Consider the following 22,259-nt stretch of genomic DNA (forward strand, 5'->3'; position numbering starts at 1 on the left):
ATAATAAATACTGGACATATAAGATAAAACAAAATATAGATTACAATCATAGAGAAGTAAACACACAAGAATAAAATAATTATGGTTAAATGATGTAACCATACATAAAGGTTCAAATCTTTCATAGGTTGTGTGTTCTTTAGTTCAAACATCATGTTCCAAATACAACTCAAGCAGATTTATCATAAAAATTTTGAAAAATTAGTGAAATTTTGTTCCAAAGATAGATTTTTAAAAGAAACTTATTGTCTTTTTAATCAAGTAGAACATGCATGCAACTATCCTAACCTATGCAATTTATTCTATTCTATAAAAGAAAGAAAATCTAACTAAAATATTCTAATTATTGGTGCCAGAGAAGAGAATTTACCTCCGGAAGTCAGGTACTGACCGACCTCCCCACACTTAAGGCTTTGCACCGTCCTCGGTGCCATCTGTCAGGAACAGGGGTGGGTTGGTGGCAGTATCTCCACAGTCGGGACCGTCATGGCTCCCGGTGCTGGTAAAAGAAGTGGAGTCCGGGGTGTCTGAGTCTCTGAAGCGTCCCTTGAGTAGCTCCTTGAGGTGTTTGAATCGGCGCTCGTTACGGCGCTCTCTCAGCTTTGCTTTCTGTTCTTGCCGATCCAACCGTTCGATTATCTGCTGGAGTAATTTCTCAGTTGTAGATGCTTGTGGTGTTGAAGAAGGATTATCTTCAACTGGCTCAGTAGGCTGGTTTGTAGTTGCTGCTGAAAGTCTGAGGTATTTCCCGTTAGGGACATATTGATCATCCCGTGGAAGCATGGCTTTGGTGTCTGATGAGCGGATAATTTATACGCTTTTTGGCATTGTTTTTAGTATATTTTTAGTAGGATCTAATTACTTTTAGGGATGTTTTCATTAGTTTTTATGTTAAATTCACATTTCTAGAATTTACTATGAGTTTGTGTGTTTTTCTGTGATTTCAGGTATTTTCTGGCTGAAATTGAGGGACTTGAGCAAAAATCAGATTCAGAGGTTGAAGAAGGTCTGCTGATGCTGTTGGATTCTGACCTCCCTGCACTCAAAATGGATTTTCTGGAGCTACAGAACTCAAAATAGCGCGCTTCCAATTGCGTTGGAAAGTAGACATCCAGGGCTTTCCAGAACTATATAATAGTCCATACTTTGCCCAAGTTTAGATGACGCAAACTGGCGTTCAACGCCAGTTCTCTGCCCAATTCCGGCGTCCAGCGCCAGAAACAAGCTGCAAAGTGGAGTTCAACGCCCAAACTGGCACAAAAGCTGGCGTTCAACTCCAAGAAGGACCTCTACACGTGCAACACTCAAACTCAGCCCAGGCACACACCAAGTGGGCCCCGGAAGTGGATTTATGCATCAATTACTTACTCCTGTAAACCCTAGTGACTAGTTTATTATAAATAGAACTTTTTATCATTGTATTCACAGTCTTGGTTACTCCGGTTCCCCTCTAGGGCCGAGACCAATGAACTCCATTATCACTTATGTATTTTCAACGGTAGAGTTTCTGAACTCCATAGATTAAGGTGTGGAGCTCTGCTGTTCCTCAAGGATTAATGCAAAGTATTACTGTTTTCTATTCAATTCATCTTATTTCGCTTCTAAGATATTCATTCGCTTTTCAACCTGAATGTGATGAACGTGACAATCATCATCATTCCCTATGAACGCGTGCCTGACAACCACTTCCGTTCTACCTTCGACTGAATGAGTATCTCTTAGATCTCTTAATCGGAATCTTTGTGGTGTAAGCTAGAATGATGGCGGCATTCAAGAGAATCCGGAAAGTCTAAACCTTGTCTGTGGTATTCCGAGTAGGATTCAATGACTAAATGACTGTGACGAGCTTCAAACTCGTGATTGCTGGGCGTAGTGACAGACGCAAAAGGATAGTAAATCCTATTCCAGTATGATCGAGAACCGACAGATGAATAGCCGTGCCGAGACAGGGTGCGTTGACCATTTTCACTGAGAGGATAGGATGTAACCATTGACAAGGGTGATGCCTCCAGACGATTAGTCGTGCCGTGACAGGGCATTTGGATCATTTTCCCGAGAGAAGACCGAAAGTAGCCCTTGACAATGGTGATGCATTACATAAAGCCAGCCATGGAAAGGAGTAAGACTGACTGGATGAAGATAGCAGGAAAGCAGAGGTTTAGAGAAACGAAAGCATCTCTATTCGCTTATCGGAAATTCTCACCATTGATTTACATAAGTATTTTTATCCCTATTTTATTAATTAATTTCGAAAACTCCATAATTATTTTATATCCGCCTGACTGAGATTTACAAGGTGACCATAGCTTGCTTCATACCAACAATCTCCGTGGGATTCGACCCTTACTCACGTAAGGTATTACTTGGACGACCCAGTGCACTTGCTGGTTAGTTGTGCGAAGTTGTGAACCATGGTATTGGCATCATGTTTTTGGCGCCATTACCAGGGAAAGAAAGAGCGATGAATTTTACATAATCAAAGTGTAATCACAATTTCTGCGCACCATGTTTTTGGCACCGTTGCCGGGGATTGTTCGAGTTTGGACAACTGACGGTTCATCTTGTTGCTCAGATTAGGTAATTTTCTTTTTGTTTTCTCTTCAAATATTTTTCAAAAATCTTTCAAAATTTTCCCCTTTGTTTTCTAAAAAAATTTTACAATAAAAATGTTTTCAAAAATAAATTATTCTATGGCTTCAAAACTTTGAAGAATGAATTCTAGAGTTTCATGGTAACATGTTGAATCCTATCTGGCTGAAAAGCCATACCCAAACTCCTTTGGGATTGGTCTTCAACTAATTACCTCAATGGATATAGATCTATTCTAAAGCTTGACTGGCTATTAAGCCATGCCTGACCCTTTGATTGGAGCTTTAGACTAAAGAGCACAAGATTCCTGGAATTCATATTAAAGATTTTGAAATCCTTATTTTTGTTTTTCAAATAATTTTCGAAAAAAAAAATACAAAAAAATTAGAAAATCATAAATATCAAAAAATATTTTTTGTGTTTCTTGTTTGAGTCTTGAGTCATGTTATAAGTTTGGTGTCAATTGCATGTTCATCTTGCATTTTTTTCGAAAATTCTCATGCATTCATAGTGTTCTTCATGATCTTCAAGTTGTTCTTGGTAAGTCTTCTTGTTTGATCTTTGCATTTGCATGGTTTGTGTCTTTTCTTATTTTTCATATGCATTCTTGGATTCTTAGTATCTAAGCATTAAAGAATTCTAAGTTTGGTGTCTTGCATGTTTTCTTTGCATAAAAAAATTTTCAAAAAAATGTTCTTGATGTTCATCATGATCTTCATAGTGTTCTTGGTGTTCATCTTGACATTCATAGTATTCTTGCATGCATTCCTTGTTTTGATTCAAAAATAAAAGAGAAAAACATGAAAATGATGTTTTAAATTTTTCTCTCTCATCATAAAAATTTAAAAATAAAAAAAAAATATCTTTCCCTTTTTTCTCTCTTAAAATTTCAAAAATTAGATTTGACTTTTTTAAAAATCTAGTTGTTTTCATGAGTCAAATCAAATTTTCAATTTAAAAATCTCATCTTTTTCAAAATCTTTTTCAAAAATCAAATCTTTTTCAAATTTCTTAGTTATTTTCGAAAATTCCAAAAAATATTTTTCAAAAATCTTTTTCATATTTTTATATCAAATTTTCGAAAATAACAATAACAATTAATGTTTTGTTTCAAAAATTTCAAGTTTGTTACTTACTTGTTAAGAAAGATTCAAACTTTAAGTTCTAGAATCATATCTTGTGATTTCTTGTGAATCAAGTCATTAATTGTGATTTTAAAAATCAAATCTTTTTCAAAACTAATCTCAATCATATCTTTTCAAAAATATCTTCTTATCTTATCTTTTTCAAAATTTGATTTCAAAATATCTTTTCTAACTTCTTATCTTCTTATCTTTTCAAAATTGATTTTCAAATTTGTTTCAACTAACTAACTAACTTTTTGTTTGTTTCTTATCTTTTTCAAAACCACCTAACTAACTCTCTCTCTCTCTCATTTTTGAAAATATCTTCCCCCTTTTTCAAAATCTCTTTTTAATTAACTAATTATTTTAATTTTTGATTTTTATTTTCGAAAATTACTAACCTTTTTCAAAAACTATTTTCAAAAATCACTAACTCTTTTTCAAAAATTATTTTTGAAATTTTCCCTCTCTCATCTTATTCTATTTATTTATTCATCTACTAACATCTCTCCCTCACCCACCAAAAATCCGAACCCTCTCTCTCTCTCTTTCTGAGTTCAGATTTTTCTCTTCTTCTTTTCTTTTTCTCTTCTCTTTCTTATGAGCAGGGACAAAGAAAAAGGCATTCTTGTTGAAGCTGATCCAGAACCTGAAAGGACTCTGAAAAGGAAACTAAGAGAAGCTAAAATACAACAATCCAGAGACAACCTTATTGAAAATTTCGAACAAGTAAAGGAGATGGCAGTCGAACCCAACAACAATAATGCAAGGAGAATGCTTAGTGACTTTACTGCACCTAATTCCAATTTACATGGAAGAAGCATCTCCATTCCTACCATTGGAGCAAACAATTTTGAGCTGAAACCTCAATTAGTTTCTCTGATGCAGCAGAACTGCAAGTTTCATGGACTTCCATCTGAAGATCCTTTTCAGTTCTTAACTGAATTCTTGCAGATCTGTGATACTGTTAAGACTAATGGAGTAGATCCTGAAGTCTACAGGCTCATGCTTTTCCCATTTGCTGTAAGAGACAGAGCTAGAATCTGGTTGGACTCTCAACCCAGAGACAGCCTGAACTCTTGGGATAAGCTGGTCACGGCTTTCTTAGCCAAGTTCTTTCCTCCTCAAAAGCTGAGCAAGCTTAGAGTGGATGTTCAAACCTTCAGACAGAAAGAAGGTGAATCCCTCTATGAAGCTTGGGAAAGATACAAGCAGCTGACCAAAAAGTGTCCTTCTGACATGCTTTCAGAATGGACCATCCTGGATATCTTCTATGATGGTTTATCTGAGATATCAAAGATGTCATTGGATACTTCTGCAGGTGGATCCATTCACCTAAAGAAAACGCCTGCAGAAGCTCAAGAACTCATTGACATGGTTGCCAATAACCAGTTTATGTACACTTCTGAGAGGAATCCTGTGAGTAATGGGACGCCTATGAAGAAGGGAGTTCTTGAAGTTGATACTCTGAATGTCATATTGGCTCAGAACAAAATATTGACTCAGCAAGTCAATATGATTTCTCAGAGTCTGAATGGAATGCAAGCTGCATCCAACAGTACTCAAGAGGCATCTTCTGAAGAAGAAGCTTATGATCTTGAGAATCCTGCAATAGCAGAGGTGAATTACTTAGGTGAACCTTATGGAAACACCTATAACTCATCATGGAGAAATCATCCAAATTTCTCATGGAAGGATCAAAAGCCTCAACAAGGCTTTAATAATGGTGGAAGAAACAGGTTTAGCAATAGCAAGCCTTTTCCATCATCCACTCAGCAACAAACAGAGAATTCTGAGCAGAACCCATCTAGCTTAGCAAACTTAATCTCTGATCTATCTAAGGCCACTGTGAGTTTCATGAATGAAACAAGGTCTTCCATTAGAAATTTGGAAGCACAAGTGGGTCAGCTGAGTAAAAGGATCACTGAAATCCCTCCTAGCACTCTCCCAAGCAATACAGAAGAAAATCCAAAAGGAGAGTGCAAGGCCATTGACATAACCAAAATGGCCGAACCCAATGAGGGAGAGGAGGACGTGAATCCCAAGGAGGAAGACCTCATGGGACGTCCAGTGATCAATAAGGAGCTTCCCTCTGAGAAACCAAAGGAATCTGAGACTCATCTAGAGACCATAGAGATTCCATTGAACCTCCTTATGCCATTCATGAGCTCTGATGAGTACTCCTCTTCTGAAGAGAATGAGGATGTTACTGAAGAGTACACTGCCAAGTTTCTTGGTGCAATCATGAAGCTGAATGCCAAATTATTTGGTATTGAGACTTGGGAAGATGAACCTCCCTTGTTCACCAATGAACTAAGTGATCTGGATTAACTGACATTGCCTCAGAAGAGACAGGATCCTGGAAAGTTCATAATACCTTGTACCATAGGCACCATGATCTTTAAGGCTCTGTGTGACCTTGGTTCAGGGATAAACCTCATGCCCCTCTCTGTAATAGAGAAACTGGGAATCTATGGGGTGCAAGCTGCTAAAATCTCATTAGAAATGACAGACAATTCAAGAAAACAGGCTTATGGACAAGTAGAGGACGTGTTAGTAAAGGTTGAAGGCCTTTACATCCCTGCCGATTTCATAGTCCTGGATACTGGAAAGGAAGAGGATGAATCCATCATCCTAGGAAGACCTTTCCTAGCCACAGCAAGAGCTGTGATTGATGTGGACAGAGGAGAATTGATCCTTCAATTGAATAAGGACAACCTTGTGTTTACAACTCAAGGATCTCTCTCTGCATCCATGGAGAGGAAGCAGAAAAAGCTTCTCTCAAAGCAGAGTCAACCAAAGCCCCCACAGTCAGACTCTAAGTTTGGTGTTGGAGAGTCTCAACAATGCTCTGAACATCTATGAGGCTCCATGAGAGCCCACTGTCAAGCTATTGACATTAAAGAAGTGCTTGTTGGGAGGCAACCCAATTTTTAGTTATCTAACTATATTTTTCTTAGTTATATGTCTTTATAGGTTCATGATCATGTGGAGTCACAAACTAAATATAAAAATTGAAAACGGAATCAAAAACAGCAGAAGAAAATTCACACCCTGGAGGAAGCACCTGTCTGGCGTTCAACGCCAGAACAGAACATGGTTCTGGCGCTGAACGCCCAAAATGGGCAGTATCTGGGCGCCGAACGCCCAAAATGGGCATCATCTGGGCGTTTGAACGCCAGAAATGCACCCGGGAGAAGAGCTGGCGCTGAACGCCCAGAACAAGCATGGTTCTGGCGTTCAACGCCAGAAATGGCCAACAAATGGGTGTTGAACGCCCAAAATGGGCACCAACCTGGCGCTGAACGCCCAGAGTTGTGTGCAAGGGCATTTTACATGCCTAATTTGGTGCAAGGTTGTAAATCCTTGAACACCTCAGGATCTGTGGACCCCACAGGATCATCTCAGGATCTGTGGACCCCACAGGATCACCTCAGGATCTATGGACCCCACAGGATCCCCACCTACCTCCACTCACTTCTTCTCACCCCTCTTTCACACAATCCCATAAACACTCTTCCCCAAAACCCTTCACCAATCACCTCAATCCCTCTTCCCCATCACCTCTTCACCACTCACATCCATCCACTCTTCCCCATAAACCTACCTCATAAACTCCACCTACTTTCAAAATTCAAAATCAATTTCCCACCCAAACCCACCCTACATGGCCAAAACTTAACCCCCTCCCTCCCCTATATAAAGCCTTCCATTCTTCCTCATTTTCACACAACACAACCCTCTCTTCTCTTCTTGGCCGAAATACAACCCCTTCTCCCTCTCCTCCATTTTTTCTTCTTCTTCATCTATTCTTTCTTCTCTTGCAAGAGGGCGAGCAAAATTCTAAGTTTGGTGTGGTAAAAGCATAAGCTTTTTGTTTTTCCATTACCATTGATGGCACCTAAGATCGGAGAATCCTCTAGAAAGGGGAAAAGAAAGACAAAAGCTTCCACATCCGAGTCATGGGAGATGGAAAGATTCATCTCCAAAGCTCATCAAGACCACTTCTATGATGTTGTGGCCAAGAAGAAGGTGATCCCTGAGGTCCCTTTCAAACTCAAAAGAAATGAGTATCCGGAGATCCGACATGAAATTCAAAGAAGAGGTTGGGAAGTTCTAACAAATCCCATCCAACAAGTCGGCATCCTAATGGTTCAAGAGTTCTATGCCAATGCATGGATCACCAAGAACCATGATCAAAGTAAGAACCCGGATCTAAAGAACTATGTTACAATGGTTCGGAGGAAATACTTAGATTTTAGTCCGGAAAATGTGAGGTTGGCGTTCAACTTGCTAAACATGGAAGAGAACGCACGCCCCTACACAAGGAGAGTCAACTTTGATCAAAGGTTGGACCAAGTCCTGATGGACATATGTGTAGAAAGAGCTCAATGGAAGATTGACTCCAAAGGCAAGCCGGTTCAACTAAGAAGATTGGACCTCAAGCCTGTAGCTAGAGGATGGTTGGAGTTCATTCAATGCTCAATCATTCCCACTAGCAACCGGTCTGAAGTTACTATAGACCGGGCCATCATGATCCATAGCATCATGATTGGAGAAGAGGTGGAAGTTCATGAGATTATACCTCAAGAACTCTACAAGGTGGCTGACAAGTCCTCTACTATGGCAAGGTTAGCCTTTCCTCACCTCATTTGCCACCTATGCAATTCAGCTGGGATTGACATAGAGGGAGATATCCTCATTAAAGAGGACAAGTCCATCACTAAGAAAAAGATGGAGCAAGCAAGAGAGCCCATTCATAGAGCTCAAGAGGCGTATGAAGCTCATCACCATGAGATCCCGGAGATGCCTCAAATGCATTTTCCTCCACAAAACTATTGGGAGAAAATCAACACCTCCCTAGGAGAATTGAGTTCCAATATGGGACAACTAAGGGTGGAACATCAAGAGCACTCCATCATCCTTCATGAAATAAGAGAAGATCAAAAAGCAATGAGGGAGGAGCAACAAAGACAAGGAAGAGACATAGAAGAGCTCAAGGACATCATTGGTTCCTCAAGAAGGAAACGCCACCATCACTAAGGTGGATTCATTCCTTGTTCTTATTTCTTCTGTTTTTCGTTTTCTAGGTTATGCGCTTATCTATGTTTGTGTCTTCATTACATGATCATTAGTAGTTAGTAACTTTGTCTTAAAGTTATGAATGTCCTATGAATCCATCACCTCTCTTAAATGAAAAATGTTTTAATTCAAAAGAACAAGAAGTACATGAGTTTTGAATTTATCCTTGAACTTAGCTTAATTATATTGATATGGTGACAATGCTTCTTGTTTTCTGAATGTATGCTTGAACAGTGCATATGTCCTTTGAAGTTGTTGTTTAAGAATGTTAAATATGTTGGCTCTTGGAAGAATGATGATTAGGAGACATGTTATCTGATAATCTGAAAAATCATAAAAATGATTCTTGAAGCAAGAAAAAGCAGCAAAGAACAAAGCTTGCAGAAAAAAAAAATATAGGCGGAAAAAATAGAAAGAAAAAGAAAAAAAGCAAGCAGAAAAAGCCAAAGCTCTTAAAACCAAGAGGCAAGAGCAAAAAGCCAATAACCCTTAAAACCAAAAGGTAAGGGTAAATAAAAAGGATCCCAAGGCTTTGAGCATCAGTGGATAGGAGCGCCTAAAGGAATAAAATCCTGGTCTAAGCGGCTAAACCAAGCTGTCCCTAACCATGTGCTTGTGGCGTGTAGGTGTCAAGTGAAAACTTGAGACTGAGCGGTTAAAGTCAAGGTCCAAAGCAAAAGAAGAGTGTGCTTAAGAACCCTGGACACCTCTAATTGGAGACTTTAGCAAAGCTGAGTCACAATCTGAAAAGGTTCACCCAATTACGTGTCTGTGGCATTTATGTATCCGGTGGTAATACTGGAAAACAAAGTGCTTAGGGCCACGGCCAAGACTCATAAAGAAGCTGTGTTCAAAAATCATCATACTGAACTAGGAGAGTCAAAAACACTATCTGAACTCTGAGTTCCTATAGATACCAATCATTCTGAACCTCAATGGATAAAGTGAGATGCCAAAACTATTCAAGAGGCAAAAAGCTATAAGTCCCGCTCATATGATTGGAGCCATGTTTCATTGGTAGTTTGGAATTTATAGTATATTCTCTTCTTTTTATCCTATTTGATTTTCAGTTGCTTGGGGACAAGCAACAATTTAAGTTTGGTGTTGTGATGAGCGGATAATTTATACGCTTTTTGGCATTGTTTTTAGTATATTTTTAGTAGGATCTATTTACTTTTAAGGATGTTTTCATTAGTTTTTTAAGTTAAATTCACATTTCTGGACTTTACTATGAGTTTGTGTGTTTTTCTATGATTTCAGGTATTTTCTGGCTGAAATTAAGGGACTTGAGCAAAAATCAGATTCAGAGGTTGAAGAAGGACTGCTGATGCTGTTGGATTCTGACCTCCCTGCACTCAAAATGGATTTTCTGGAGCTAGAGAACTCAAAATGGCGCGCTTTCAATTGCGTTAAAAAGTAGACATCCCGGGCTTTCCAGCAATATATAATAGTTCATACTTTGCCCAAGTTTAGACGACGTAAACTGGCGTTCAACGCCAGTTCTCTGCCCAATTCTGGCGTCCAGCGCCAGAAACAAGCTGCAAAGTGGAGTTCAACGCCCAAACTGGCACAAAAGCTGGCGTTCAACTCCAAGAAGGACCTCTACACGTGCAACACTTAAGCTCAGCCCAAGTACACACCAAGTGGGCCCCGGAAGTGGATTTATGCATCAATTACTTACTCATGTAAACCCTAGTGACTAGTTTATTATAAATAGAACTTTTTATCATTGTATTCACAGTCTTGGTTACTCTGGTTCCCCTCTGGGGCCGAGACCAATGAACTCCATTATCACTTATGTATTTTCAACGGTAGAGTTTCTGCACTCCATAGATTAAGGTGTGGAGCTCTGCTGTTCCTCAAGGATTAATGCAAAGTACTACTGTTTTCTATTCAATTCATCTTATTTCGCTTCTAAGATATTCATTCGCTTTTCAACCTGAATGTGATGAACGTGACAATCATCATCATTCCCTATGAACGCGTGCCTGACAACCACTTCCGTTCTACCTTCGACTGAATGAGTATCTCTTAGATCTCTTAATCGGAATCTTCGTGGTGTAAGCTAGAATGATGGCGGCATTCAAGAGAATCCGGAAAGTCTAAACCTTGTTTGTGGTATTCCGAATAGGATTCAATGACTGAATGACTGTGACGAACTTCAAACTCATGATTGCTGGGCGTAGTGACAGACGCAAAAGGATAGTAAATCCTATTCCAGCATGATCGAGAACCGACAGATGAATAGCCGTGCCGTGACAGGGTGCGTTGACCATTTTCACTGAGAGGATAGGATATAACCATTGACAAGGGTGATGTCTCCAGACGATTAGCCGTGCCGTGACAGGGCATTTGGATCATTTTCCCGAGAGAAGACCGAAAGTAGCCCTTGACAATGGTGATGCATCACATAAAGCCAGCCATGGAAAGGAGTAAGACTGACTGGATGAAGATAGCAGGAAAGCAGAGGTTTAGAGAAACGAAAGCATCTCTATTCGCTTATCGGAAATTCTCACCAATGATTTACATAAGTATTTTTATCCCTATTTTATTAATTAATTTCGAAAACTCCATAATTATTTTATATCCGCCTGACTGAGATTTACAAGGTGACCATAGCTTGCTTCATACCAACAATCTCCGTGGGATTCGACCCTTACTCACGTAAGGTATTACTTGGACGACCCAGTGCACTTGCTGGTTAGTTGTGCGAAGTTGTGAACCATGGTATTGGCATCATGTTTTTGGCGCCATTACCAGGGAAAGAAAGAGCGATGAATTTTACATAATCAAAGTGTAATCACAATTTCTGCGCACCAAGTTTTTGGCGCCGTTGCCGGGGATTGTTCGAGTTTGGACAACTGACGGTTCATCTTGTTGCTCAGATTAGGTAATTTTCTTTTTGTTTTCTCTTCAAAAATTTTTCAAAAATCTTTCAAAATTTTCCTCTTTGTATTTGAAAAAAATTTTAAAATAAAAATATTTTCAAAAATAAATTATTCTATGGCTTCAAAACTTTGAAGGATGAATTCTAGAGTTTCATGGTAACATGTTGAATCCTATCTGGCTGAAAAGCCATACCCAAACTCCTTTGGGATTGGTCTTCAACTAATCACCTCAATGGATGTAGATCCATTCTAAAGCTTGACTGGCTATTAAGCCATGCCTGACCCTTTGATTGGAGCTTTAGACTAAAGAGCACAAGATTCCTGGAATTCATATTAAAGATTTTGAAATCCTTATTTTTGTTTTTCAAATAATTTTCGAAAAAAAAATACAAAAAAAATTAGAAAATCATAAAAATCAAAAAATATTTTTTGTGTTTCTTGTTTGAGTCTTGAGTCATGTTATAAGTTTGGTGTCAATTGCATGTTCATCTTGCATTTTTTTCGAAAATTCTCATGCATTCATAGTGTTCTTCATGATCTTCAAGTTGTTCTTGGTAAGTCTTCTTGTTTGATCTTTGCATTTGCATGGTTTGTGTCTTTTCTTGTTTTTCATATGCATTCTTGGATTCTTAGTGTCTAAGCATTAAAGAATTCTAAGTTTGGTGTCTTGCATGTTTTCTTTGCATAAAAAAATTTTCAAAAAAATGTTCTTGATGTTCATCATGATCTTCATAGTGTTCTTGGTGTTCATCTTGACATTCATAGTGTTCTTGCATGCATTCCTTGTTTTGATTCAAAAATAAAAGACAAAAACATGAAAATGATGTTTTAAATTTTTCTCTCTCATCATAAAAATTCAAAAATAAAAAAAAAATATCTTTCCCTTTTTTATCTCTTAAAATTTCAAAAATTAGATTTGACTTTTTCAAAAATTTTTAAAAATCTAGTTGTTTTTATGAGTCAAATCAAACTTTCAATTTAAAAATCTCATCTTTTTCAAAATCTTTTTCAAAAATCAAATATTTTTCAAATTTCTTAGTTATTTTCGAAAATTCCAAAAAATATTTTTCAAAAATATTTTTCATATTTTTATATCAAATTATCGAAAATAACAATAACAATTAATGTTTTGTTTCAAAAATTTCAAGTTTGTTACTTGTTAAGAAAGATTCAAACTTTAAGTTCTAGAATCATATCTTGTGATTTCTTGTGAATCAAGTCATTAATTGTGATTTTAAAAATCAAATCTTTTTCAAAACTAATCTCAATCATATCTTTTCAAAAATATCTTCTTATCTTATCTTTTTCAAAATTTGATTTCAAAATATCTTTTCTAACTTCTTATCTTCTTATCTTTTCAAAATTGATTTTCAAATTTGTTTCAACTAACTAACTAACTTTTTGTTTGTTTCTTATCTTTTTCAAAACCACCTAACTAACTCTCTCTCTTTCATTTTTGAAAATATCTTCCCCCTTTTTCAAAATCTCTTTTTAATTAACTAATTATTTTAATTTTTGATTTTTATTTTCGAAAATTACTAACCTTTTTCAAAAACTATTTTCAAAAATCACTAACTCTTTTTCAAAAATTATTTTCGAAATTTTCCCTTTCTCATCTTATTCTATTTATTTATTCATCTACTAACATCTCTCCCTCACCCACCAAAAATCCGAACCCTCTCTCTCTCTTTCTGAGTTCGGATTTTTCTCTTCTTCTTTTCTTTTTCTCTTCTCTTTCATATGAGTAGGGACAAAGAAAAAGGCATTCTTGTTGAAGCTGATCCAGAACCTGAAAGGACTCTGAAAAGGAAACTAAGAGAAGCTAAAATACAACAATCCAGAGACAACCTTATTGAAAATTTTGAACAAGTAAAGGAGATGGCAGCCGAACCCAACAACAATAATGCAAGGAGAATGCTTGGTGACTTTACTGCACCTAATTCCAATTTACATGGAAGAAGCATCTCCATTCCTACCATTGGAGCAAACAATTTTGAGCTGAAACCTCAATTAGTTTCTCTGATGCAGCAGAACTGCAAGTTTCATGGACTTCCATCTGAAGATCCTTTTCAGTTCTTAACTGAATTCTTGCAGATCTGTGATACTGTTAAGACTAATGGAGTAGATCCTGAAGTCTACAGGCTCATGCTTTTCCCATTTGCTGTAAGAGACAGAGCTAGAATCTGGTTGGACTCTCAACCCAGAGACAGCCTGAACTCTTGGGATAAGCTGGTCACGACTTTCTTAGCCAAGTTCTTTCCTCCTCAAAAGCTGAGCAAGCTTAGAGTGGATGTTCAAACCTTCAGACAGAAAGAAGGTGAATCCCTCTATGAAGCTTGGGAAAGATACAAGCAGCTGACCAAAAAGTGTCCTTCTGACATGCTTTCAGAATGGACCATCCTAGATATCTTCTATGATGGTTTATCTGAGATATCAAAGATGTCATTGGATACTTCTGCAGGTGGATCCATTCACCTAAAGAAAATGCCTGCAGAAGCTCAAGAACTCATTGACATGGTTGCCAATAACCAGTTTATGTACACTTCTGAGAGGAATCCTGTGAGTAATGGGACGCCTATGAAGAAGGGAGTTCTTGAAGTTGATACTCTGAATGCCATATTGGCTCAGAACAAAATATTGACTCAGCAAGTCAATATGATTTCTCAGAGTCTGAATGGAATGCAAGCTGCATCCAACAGTACTCAAGAGGCATCTTCTGAAGAAGAAGCTTATGATCTTGAGAACCCTGCAATAGCAGAGGTGAATTACTTAGGTGAACCTTATGGAAACACCTATAACTCATCATGGAGAAATCATCCAAATTTCTCATGGAAGGATCAAAAGCCTCAATAAGGCTTTAATAATGGTAGAAGAAACAGGTTTAGCAATAGCAAGCCTTTTCCATCATCCACTCAGCAACAAACAGAGAATTCTGAGCAGAATCCATCTAGCTTAGCAAACTTAATCTCTGATCTATCTAAGGCCACTGTGAGTTTCATGAATGAAACAAGGTCTTCCATTAGAAATTTGGAAGCACAAGTGGGTCAGCTGAGTAAAAGGATCACTGAAATCCCTCCTAGCACTCTCCCAAGCAATACAGAAGAAAATCCAAAAGGAGAGTGCAAGGCCATTGACATAACCAAAATGGCCGAACCCAATGAGGGAGAGGAGGACGTGAATCCCAAGGAGGAAGACCTCCTGGGACGTCCAGTGATCAATAAGGAGCTTCCCTCTGAGAAACCAAAGGAATCTGAGACTCATCTAGAGACCATAGAGATTCCATTGAACCTCCTTATGCCATTCATGAGCTCTGATGAGTACTCATCTTCTGAAGAGAATGAGGATGTTACTGAAGAGCAAACTACCAAGTTTCTTGGTGCAATCATGAAGCTGAATGCCAAATTATTTGGTATTGAGACTTGGGAAGATGAACCTCCCTTGTTCACCAATGAACTAAGTGATCTGGATCAACTGACATTGCCTCAGAAGAGACAGGATCCTGGAAAGTTCATAATACCTTGTACCATAGGCACCATGATCTTTAAGGCTCTGTGTGACCTTGGTTCAGGAATAAACCTCATGCCCCTCTCTGTAATAGAGAAACTGGGAATCTATGGGGTGCAAGCTGCTAAAATCTCATTAGAAATGGCAGACAATTCAAGAAAACAGGCTTATAGACAAGTAGAGGACATGTTAGTAAAGGTTGAAGGCCTTTACATCCCTGCCGATTTCATAGTCCTGGATACTGAAAAGGAAGAGGATGAATCCATCATCCTAGGAAGACCTTTCCTAGCCACAACAAGAGCTGTGATTGATGTGGACAGTGGAGAAGTGATCCTTCAATTGAATGAGGACAACCTTGTGTTTACAACTCATGGATCTCTCTCTGCATCCATGGAGAGGAAGCAGAAAAAGCTTCTCTCAAAGCAGAGTCAACCAAAGCCCCCACAGTCAGACTCTAAGTTTGGTGTTGGGAGACCACAACCAAACTCTAAGTTTGGTGTTGAACTCCCATATCCAAACTCTAAGTTTGGTGTTGGAGAGTCTCAACAATGCTCTGAATATCTGTGAGGCTCCATGAGAGCCCACTGTAAAGCTATTGACATTAAAGAAGCGCTTGTTGGGAGGCAACTCAATTTTTAGTTATCTAACTATATTTTTCTTAGTTATATGTCTTTATAGGTTCATGATCATGTGGAGTCACAAACTAAATATAAAAATTGAAAACGGAATCAAAAACAGCAGAAGAAAAATCACACCCTGGAGGAAGCACCTGTCTGGCGTTCAACGCCAGAACAGAGAATGGTTCTGGCGCTGAACGCCCAAAATGGGCAGTATCTGGGCACTGAACGCCCAAAATGGGCATCATCTGGGTGTTTGAACGCCAGAAATGCACCCGGGAGAAGAACTGGCACTGAACGCCCAGAACAAGCATGGTTCTGGCGTTCAACGCCAGAAATGGCCAACAAATGGGCGTTGAACGCCCAAAATGGGCACCAACCTGGCGCTGAACGCCCAGAGTTGTGTGCAAGGGCATTTTACATGCCTAATTTGGTGCAAGGTTGTAAATCCTTGAACACCTCAGGATCTGTGGACCCCACAGGATCATCTCAGGATCTGTGGACCCCACAAGATCACCTCAGGATCTGTGGACCCCACAGGATCATCTCAGGATCTGTGGATCCCACAGGATCACCTCAGGATCTGTGGACCCCACAGGATCCCCACCTACCTCCACTCACTTCTTCTCACCCCTCTTTCACACAATCCCATAAACACTCTTCCCCAAAACCCTTCACCAATCACCTCAATCCCTCTTCCCCATCACCTCTTCACCACTCACATCCATCCACTCTTTCCCATAAACCTACCTTATAAACTCCACCTACCTTCAAAATTCAAAATCAATTTCCCACCCAAACCCACCCTACATGGCCAAAATTTAACCCCCCTCCCTCCCCTATATAAAGCCTTCCATTCTTCCTCATTTTCACACAACACAACCCTCTCTTCTCTTCTTGGCCAAAACACAACCCCTTCTCCCTCTCCTCCATTTTTTCTTCTTCTTCATCTATTCTTTCTTCTCTTGCAAGAGGGCGAGCAAAATTCTAAGTTTGGTGTGGTAAAAGCATAAGCTTTTTGTTTTTCCATTACCATTGATGGCACCTAAGACCGGAGAATCCTCTAGAAAGGGGAAAGAAAAGACAAAAGCTTCCACATCCGAGTCATGGGAGATGGAAAGATTCATCTCCAAAGCTCATCAAGACCACTTCTATGATGTTGTGGCCAAGAAGAAGGTGATCCCCGAGGTCCCTTTCAAACTCAAAAGAAATGAGTATCCGGAGATCCGACATGAAATTCAAAGAAGAGGTTGGGAAGTTCTAACAAATCCCATCCAACAAGTCGGCATCCTAATGGTTCAAGAGTTCTATGCCAATGCATGGATCACCAAGAACCATGATCAAAGTAAGAACCCGGATCCAAAGAACTATGTTACAATGGTTCCGGGGAAATACTTAGATTTTAGTCCGGAAAATGTGAGGTTGGCGTTCAACTTGCTAAACATGGAAGAGAACGCACGCCCCTACACAAGGAGAGTCAACTTTGATCAAAGGTTGGACCAAGTCCTGATGGACATATGTGTAGAAAGAGCTCAATGGAAGATTGACTCCAAAGGCAAGCCGGTTCAACTAAGAAGATTGGACCTCAAGCCTGTAGCTAGAGGATGGTTGGAGTTCATTCAATGCTCAATCATTCCCACTAGCAACCGGTCTGAAGTTACTATAGACCGGGCCATCATGATCCATAGCATCATGATTGGAGAAGAGGTGGAAGTTCATGAGATTATACATCAAGAACTCTACAAGGTGGCTGACAAGTCCTCTACTATGGCAAGGTTAGCCTTTCCTCACCTCATTTGCCACCTATGCAATTCAGCTGGGATTGACATAGAGGGAGATATCCTCATTAAAGAGGACAAGCCCATCACTAAGAAAAAGATGGAGCAAGCAAGAGAGCCCATTCATGGAGCTCAAGCGGCATATGAAGCTCATCACCATGAGATCCCGGAGATGCCTCAAATGCATTTTCCTCCACAAAACTATTGGGAGCAAATCAACACCTCCCTAGGAGAATTGAGTTCCAATATGGGACAACTAAGGGTGGAACATCAAGAGCACTCCATCATCCTTCATGAAATAAGAGAAGATCAAAAAGCAATGAGGGAGGAGCAACAAAGACAAGGAAGAGACATAGAAGAGCTCAAGGACATCATTGGTTCCTCAAGAAGGAAACGCCACCATCACTAAGGTGGATTCATTCCTTGTTCTTATTTCTTCTGTTTTTCGTTTTCTAGGTTATGCGCTTATCTATGTTTGTGTCTTCATTACAAGATCATTAGTAGTTAGTAACTTTGTTTTAAAGTTATGAATGTCCTATGAATCCATCACCTCTCTTAAATGAAAAATGTTTTAATTCAAAAGAACAAGAAGTACATGAGTTTTGAATTTATCCTTGAACTTAGCTTAATTATATTGATGTGGTGACAATGCTTCTTGTTTTCTGAATGTATGCTTGAACAGTGCATATGTCCTTTGAAGTTGTTGTTTAAGAATGTTAAATATGTTGGATCTTGAAAGAATGATGATTAGGAGACATGTTATCTGATAATCTGAAAAATCATAAAAATGATTCTTGAAGCAAGAAAAAGCAGCAAAGAACAAAGCTTGCAGAAAAAAATATAGGCAAAAAAAAAAAATAGAAAGAAAAAGAAAAAAAGCAAGTAGAAAAAGCCAAAGCTCTTAAAACCAAGAGGCAAGAGCAAAAAGCCAATAACCCTTAAAACCAAAAGGTAAGGGTAAATAAAAAGGATCCCAAGGCTTTGAGCATCAGTGGATAGGAGGGCCTAAAGGAATAAAATCCTGGTCTAAGCGGCTAAACCAAGCTGTCCCTAACCATGTGCTTGTGGCGTGTAGGTGTCAAGTGAAAACTTGAGACTGAGCGGTTAAAGTCAAGGTCCAAAGCAAAAGAAGAGTGTGCTTAAGAACCCTGGACACCTCTAATTGGGGACTTTAGCAAAGCTGAGTCACAATCTGAAAAGGTTCACCCAATTACGTGTCTGTGGCATTTATGTATCCGGTGGTAATACTGGAAAACAAAGTGCTTAGGGCCACGGCCAAGACTCATAAAGAAGCTGTGTTCAAGAATCATCATACTGAACTAGGAGAGTCAATAACACTATCTGAACTCTGAGTTCCTATAGATGCCAATCATTCTGAACCTCAATGGATAAAGTGAGATGCCAAAACTATTCAAGAGGCAAAAAGCTATAAGTCCCGCTCATATGATTGGAGCCATGTTTCATTGGTAGTTTAGAATTTATAGTATATTCTCTTCTTTTTATCCTATTTGATTTTCAGTTGCTTGGGGACAAGCAACAATTTAAGTTTGGTGTTGTGATGAGCGGATAATTTATACGCTTTTTGGCATTGTTTTTAGTATATTTTTAGTAGGATCTAGTTACTTTTAAGGATGTTTTCATTAGTTTTTATGTTAAATTCACATTTCTAGACTTTACTATGAGTTTGTGTGTTTTTCTGTGATTTCAGGTATTTTCTGGCTGAAATTGAGGGACTTGAGCAAAAATCAGATTCAGAGGTTGAAGAAGGACTGCTGATGCTGTTGGATTCTGACCTCCCTGCACTCAAAATGGATTTTCTGGAGCTAGAGAACTCAAAATGGCGCGCTTTCAATTGCGTTGGAAAGTAGACATCCAGGGTTTTCCAGAAATATATAATAGTCCATACTTTGCCCAAGTTTAGATGACGCAACTTGGCGTTCAATGCCAGTTCTCTGCCCAATTCTAGCGTCCAGCGCCAGAAACAAGCTGCAAAGTGGAGTTCAACGCCCAAACTGGCACAAAAGCTGGCGTTCAACTCCAAGAAGGACCTCTACACGTGCAACACTCAAGCTCAGCCCAGGTACACACCAAGTGAGCCCCGGAAGTGGATTTATGCATCAATTACTTACTCTTGTAAACCCTAGTGACTAGTTTATTATAAATAGAACTTTTTATCATTGTATTCACAGTCTTAGTTACTCCGGTTCCCCTCTGGGGCCGAGACCAATGAACTCCATTATCACTTATGTATTTTCAACGGTAGAGTTTCTGCACTCCATAGATTAAGGTGTGGAGCTCTGCTGTTCCTCAAGGATTAATGCAAAGTACTACTGTTTTCTATTCAATTCATCTTATTTCGCTTCTAAGATATTCATTCGCTTTTCAACCTGAATGTGATGAACGTGACAATCATCATCATTCCCTATGAACGTGTGCCTGACAATCACTTCCGTTCTACCATCGACTGAATGAGTATCTCTTAGATCTCTTAATCGGAATCTTCGTGGTATAAGCTAGAATGATGGCGGCATTCAAGAGAATCCGGAAAGTCTAAACCTTGTCTGTGGTATTCCGAATAGGATTCAATGACTGAATGACTGTGACGAACTTCAAACTCGTGATTGCTGGGCGTAGTGACAGACGCAAAAGGATAGTAAATCCTATTCCAGCATGATCGAGAACCGACAGATGAATAGCCGTGCCGTGACAGGGTGCGTTGACCATTTTCACTGAGAGGATAGGATATAACCATTGACAAGGGTGATGTCTCCAGACGATTAGCCGTGCCGTGACAGGGCATTTGGATCATTTTCCCGAGAGAAGACCGAAAGTAGCCCTTGACAATGGTGATGCATCACATAAAGCCAACCATGGAAAGGAGTAAGACTGACTGGATGAAGATAGCAGGAAAGCAGAGGTTTAGAGAAACGAAAGCATCTCTATTCGCTTATCGGAAATTCTCACCAATGATTTACATAAGTATTTTTATCCCTATTTTGTTAATTAATTTCGAAAACTCCATAATTATTTTATATCCGCCTGACTGAGATTTACAAGGTGACAATAGCTTGCTTCATACCAACAATCTCCATGGGATTCGACCCTTACTCACGTAAGGTATTACTTGGACGACCCAGTGCACTTGCTGGTTAGTTGTGCGAAGTTGTGAACCATGGTATTGGCATCATGTTTTTGGCGCCATTACCAGGGAAAGAAAGAGCGATGAATTTTACATAATCAAAGTGTAATCACAATTTTTGCGCACCAGTGTCCCCAACTCTGTAGGAGACTCCGGCTGCTGAGACAAGATCTGAGACCAAGGCGGGAAAAGGTAAGTTTCCCGTAATTTGTACGTGTTCCATAGCATTTCGGATATATCTTGAGAGATTCAGAGGTTGGTCTGTAAGGATGCACCATAGTAGAACAGCCATGTCTGCAGTGAAAGAGGACTCATGAGTGCTCGGAAAGACGTAATGGGACATGATCTGTGCCCATACGCGAACCACCAAGGTAAGTGCAGAAGCCAAGATTTCCTTAGGGCGGGTACGGTGGTATTCGTAGATCCAACGGCTGCCAGGTAATGCACTGACTCCGAGAACGGAGTCCCAGTCAAATTGGTATCTCTGGCGCTGAAGGGTGGCTTCTTGAAAAGCGTCCATTCCTGCTGGAATAGGGGGAAGACTCAGAACTTGCTGAATGGCCTCTTCTGTGATGGGGACTTGCTTCTGCCGTACATAAACAGACTGTAGGGTCGGCATGTAGAAGTTGGAGTAGAACTCAACTACCCAAGAGAGATTGACCTGCCTTGGCTGTCTCCGTAGGAAATCCCATTGTCTTCACTCAATTTGCGGCTCAACAAAGGCCGCAATATTGGACGGGAGGATAAGAAGGTATTCATTGTTATAGTTCCTTTCGGCTAGGATAGGGAACATCTGCTCACAGTAGCGATTGGGAAATTGCGCAGTGTCCTTTGCTGGAAAGGCTTTTTCCTTGTCGTCAACCATTATTATCCTCTTAACTCTTTTTGTTGAGGGCTTGACTGCGGTTGAAGAAGGCTCTGCCACTAATGCTCTTTTAGTTCCTCTTCTTGCTGGTGGTTTCGAAGTAGCTTTCTCTTTTCCTTTCTTGGTGGCCATCCTGAAAGAAGGGAAGAGAAAAGAATTTAAATTCAAAGAGATAGAGCAAGGAAGAGGGTATTGTAAGTGATAGTCAATGCATAATAAAGATAAATGGCATGAACACATGGTCCAGATTACATGTGAAAAGCTCATCACTGGCAATATAGCAAGTGCATGTAGGACAATGGAATGCAAGAGGTTTATTGGCATGCAGGCAAAGGCATGAGTAGCGTAAACCAAGCATTACTTTGTAACAAACCATCATGTTTGTATTGACAATTGAATTCAATTAATAAAATAATAAGGGAAAGTTGTGAAAAGTAAGCATTGAATAGTATAGTAACATAGAGAAGTGCATAATGCTATATGGGTATTTTCACAAACACATGGCGTGCATGTTAAACCAGATATAAAAAGTATGAAATTAAACATGCAAGCAATCCCTTAAAAGTAATAATCGTCAATTAAATTATAACAAGTCACAAGCATATAATGAGGGATAATGACTAAAAAAAAAATGTCTAACACCATCTAAAAAGGGAAAAGAAGAATAAAGAAA

General features: G+C 39.2%; 2 non-coding genes across 2 annotated transcripts; both read right to left on the reverse strand.

Annotated features, from left to right (window-relative positions):
* Nucleotides 1-4,850: 4,850 nt before the first annotated feature.
* LOC148546008 (small nucleolar RNA R71) lies at nt 4,851-4,958 on the reverse strand. The gene has a single exon (XR_015901447.1). It is a non-coding gene; the product is annotated as a small nucleolar RNA R71 (small nucleolar RNA).
* A 9,002-nt stretch (nt 4,959-13,960) lies between these two features.
* On the reverse strand, nt 13,961-14,068 carry LOC148546009 (small nucleolar RNA R71). Its single transcript, XR_015901449.1, has one exon. It is a non-coding gene; the product is annotated as a small nucleolar RNA R71 (small nucleolar RNA).
* Between the last annotated feature and the right edge of the window lie 8,191 nt (nt 14,069-22,259).

Source organism: Arachis ipaensis, chromosome B9, assembly GCF_059453495.1.
Source record: "Arachis ipaensis isolate K30076 ecotype BB chromosome B9, ASM5945349v1, whole genome shotgun sequence".
NCBI lineage: Eukaryota > Viridiplantae > Streptophyta > Magnoliopsida > Fabales > Fabaceae > Arachis > Arachis ipaensis.